This window comes from Procambarus clarkii, chromosome 67, assembly GCF_040958095.1.
Source record: "Procambarus clarkii isolate CNS0578487 chromosome 67, FALCON_Pclarkii_2.0, whole genome shotgun sequence".
Taxonomy (NCBI): Eukaryota; Metazoa; Arthropoda; class Malacostraca; order Decapoda; family Cambaridae; genus Procambarus; species Procambarus clarkii.
Window position 1 is genome coordinate 31,557,437 of NC_091216.1, and position 4,614 is coordinate 31,562,050.

Sequence of the window (4,614 nt, forward strand, 5' to 3'; positions counted from 1 at the left end):
CGAGAAGTGCATTCTGGCTACTAGGTACGACATATATATATATATATATATATATATATATATATATATATATATATATATATATATATATATATATATATGTATATATATATATATATATATATATATATATATATATATATATATATATATATATATATATATATATATATATATATATATGGTTAAACCAATTATTTCTATTCGCTGAACTGAAAATATTTGCCCATAAGATTTCAGACTCGTTATCTTTAAGATGAACAACATTAGAAATTATTTCCCACTTCTTTGTCTTGGTACTGTGTAACTTTTTATTACCGTTTTACTTCTTAGTCAAAGTACCGTCTTACTTCTTTGCTAAAGTACCGGTTTACTTCTTCGTTAAGTATCATATTGAACAGAGAATGTGTGATTAAATGGTTGTACCATGATGGGTGATAACAGTAAGTGAGGATGATTGTACAGAGCCAGGATGAGTCTACAGAGTTACGGTGATTGTTCGTAGTGAGGATGATTCTTCAGTGTGAAAATTATTGCTTAAGGTGAGAGATGATTTTCTCAGACTGATACTGGAATGAGCTACTAATTTGTTCACCATAGTCTTATAATATTTTGTTCAATTATGGCGAAGAAAATAGTATATTCCCATGATGAAGAAAATAATATAAACTTATGGTTAACAGAATATTATAAACCCACTGTGAACAAATTAGTACCTCATTTCAGTTCCGGTCAGAGAAAATCATCCTTATTTTAAACAATTATTTTCACACTGTAGAATCATCTTCACTCTGAATAAACACTTTCCGAACAATCATCTTCAATCTGAACAGTCAGTCATCTTCAATCTGAACAGTCAATCATCTTCACTCTGAACAGTCAGTCATCTTCAATCTGAACAGTCAATCATCTTCACTCTGAACAGTCAATCATCTTCACTCTGAACAGTCAGTCATCTTCAGTCTGAACAGTCAGTCATCTTCACTCTGAACAAAACCTACAGCTCTGTGGTTGGAGATTCTGGCTATATAGCGCATAGTCAAGATTTATCGCTATAAATTCAGATTTTTTATCAATTACTTCAGATAACATTTTTAACGAGAATCCAAAGACTAAGATGGCCACTTGATGATCAATCAAATCACCTGGTTTCACGGAGTTATGCACTCCACAGTATTGAAAATTTGCATGTATGTGTATGGTTCAACATTATTTTGATTTTAAATAATATTCAACTATAAGTAGACACACAAAATTATAATTGTCCTTTCTAATAAAGGAAATGTCTAATAAACTGATTATATATAATATTGTTCAAAACTAACCTTATATTAAGGCGTTATATCTGGTTTTTCAGGCTGATAAGCAATGTCTAATTGGTTTTTGATCCATAAAATCTTATGAACGTCGTCTCAATGCTTAGTCAGTTTTCAAGATTTCAAAACTGTTTTCAGTTCTGGCATTTCAACTTCAGGAGGGTTATTTAGGCCCCCCACACTAGTTTATTGCCCAACCATCAGGTATATATATATATATATATATATATATATATATATATATATATATATATATATATATATATATATATATATATATATATATATATATATATATATGTCGTACCTAGTAGCCAGAACTCACTTTTTGGCCTACTATTCAAGGCCCGATTTGCCTAATAAGCCAAGTTTTCCTGAATTAATATATTTTCTCTAATTTTTTTCTTATGAAATGATAAAGCTACCCATTTCATTATGTATAAGGTTAATTTTTTTTTATTTTAGTTAAAATTAACGTAGATATATGACCGAACCTAACCAACCCTACCTAACCTAACCTAACCTATCTTTATAGGTTAGGTTAGGTTAGGTAGCCGAAAAAGTTAGGTTAGGTTAGGTAGGTTAGGTAGTCGAAAAACAATTAATTCATGAAAACTTGGCTTATTAGGCAAATCGGGCCTTGCATAGTAGGCTGAAAAGTGAGTTCTGGCTATTAGGTACGACATATATACATATATATACAACTTTAGAACACTTTCCCACCAGGAGACTCGAACCCTAGCCAGCACAGAAGCCTTCCAGCAACTGGCATAACAGGTACGCCTTAACCCTCTGCACCACCATAAGTGGTGCAGAGGGTTAAGGCGTACCTGTTATGCCAGTTGCTGGAAGGCTTCTGTGCTGGCTAGGGTTCGAGTCTCCTGGTGGGAAAGTGTTCTAAAGTTGTATACTTAACTCTCGTGTTTAGGAGAGTTGTGCCTTATACATATATATATATATATATATATATATATATATATATATATATATATATATATATATATATATATATATATATATATATATATATATATATATATAATTCAGCACTAATATATATTTGCTTCCTGGTCATTATGAAACGGGAAGTTTGTAACACAGTGAACTTAAGCTTTGGGATTATAAATACCATACTGTTTTTTTATGTCTTAGTGCTACTGTTGGTACTTTGGGTACTTTGCTTCCACATACCTCCTGTTGCTTCCACATACCTTCTGTTACTATCTCGCACCTACTGTTGCTGGCCCCTGCCTAATGTGCCTATGGTGACAACTTCAGGACTACTGTTGCTATCTCGGATCTACTGTGGCCATCTCAAGACTACTGAGAGAGTGTGTGGAGATGTCCTGTAATGGTATATGTAGAAATAGGCACATATAGTACCTCATGTCTGCTATATGGTCAGTATTTTCTCACGTGTAGCCTTGACGGCGTTCAGAACATTCAGAACACTGAAAGGTTCTGAATGTTCAGTCACTTGATACACTGACTAGTCAAGAAAGCGATTCACTTGTAACTCTGATTTCGTTCTGAGTACTTTTTAAGGTTGACAGTGAGTGTTTCCCCGAGTACCTCTTGAGTGTAATTGTGAGTCCGTTCTGAGTGCCTCCTCATTAGTGTAACATTGTGTCCGTTCAGGTGAATTTAACACCTCCCACGATTGACGTACGACATCGGTTACGATTGACGTACGACATTTACTACGAATGACGTACGACACATAAAAATTCCAAGAAATCGAAAATGATCTTCGAACACGAGCTTTTTTTGAGATTTTTATATATTTTGAATTTTTGTTTGATCATAATTACTCAAAATACATATAAAGTTGTGCAAGGTGGATAGAAATACATGTAAGGTTGTGAAAGGTGATTAGAAAAAACACAGAAATACTAAAAACCCATGAAGATTTTTTCTACTGAAGATAAGCACATGATATATTCTAATCAAATCCAGTATGATGAATTTTTGTATACATTCTTTGGAAACTTGGGATATTTTGTAATATCTGTATTTTCAAATAATGCTGAAATCCTGAAATATAGTTCCTGATGCCACTTTCTAGTTTATTTAAACGTTCCATAATAATAATAATAATAATAATAATAATAATAATAAATAATAATAATAATAATAAAAATATGTGAAATTTATGTGAAATTCATAAATTTCACATATACAAAAGTTTGGGTTTTTATCCTATGTTATTATGTCTGTGAGAAGCCATTACCATTAATAATAATAATAATAATAATAATAATAATAATAATAATAATAATAATAATAATAATAATTATATAAATAATATTCATAAAACTAATTTTAAAAATACTAATACTTATAATAATGATAAAAGTTAAAATAGTAATATTTAACAAATATCCGTGTTCCTCGGGGTAATGTACTCCAGGGTACACTACCCTGGGGCTGTGTACTCCAGGGTAGTGTATCCCAAGGTTGTATTTTTAAGAACTCTTCAGGAACATTTCCCTCAATGATAATACTTTATGAACCCATGTGGCCAGAGAGACTCTGGAACCGCGAAGGAATAGGCAAATTATTTTACTGCAAGTCGTTTAGAGAGAAGCATGATTAATGCATGTGTCTCAGTGACATCCTATGGCATGTGTCTCAGTGACATCCACTGGCATGTGTCTCAGAGATATCCACTGTCAGAAATGGATTAGAGGAGGCATGACTGTGTTTACTTTTCACTGACTTCAAATTCCTTACATCCCACAGAGATTGATATCAGCTTCCTGCCTCCCCACTAAACAACGAGATGTGATTAGATGACTAGAAGATAGTCGTTATCTTTAAGAGTTTACCACATACGTATATAAATATATATATATTCCAGTAAATATGTAACATTATGTAACTTCAAATCAAATCAAGACCTTGTCCATAAATGGGTAAATAAACTTCTTTTTTATGTAGATCCTCAACTGCAGTACAACTTTAAAACATTCAAATCATAAATAAACAAAAAATATGGTTAGTAAACACGTTCATATTCATTTTAACTAATTAATTATTGATAAACCGCATTACAAAATTTACTAAAAAAAATCCGAGTATGGAGTATATATCTATTGTAATTTTTTGAGATATTAGTGCTTCGTTATTATTGATAAGAAACTTCAAGTTAGCACACGCACGCACACACACACACGCACGCACGCACACACACGCACACACACACACATACAACTGAAGGGGATTGATAGGGTAGATAAAGACAGTCTATTTAACACAAGGGGAACACGCACAAGGGGACACAGGTGGAAACTGAGTG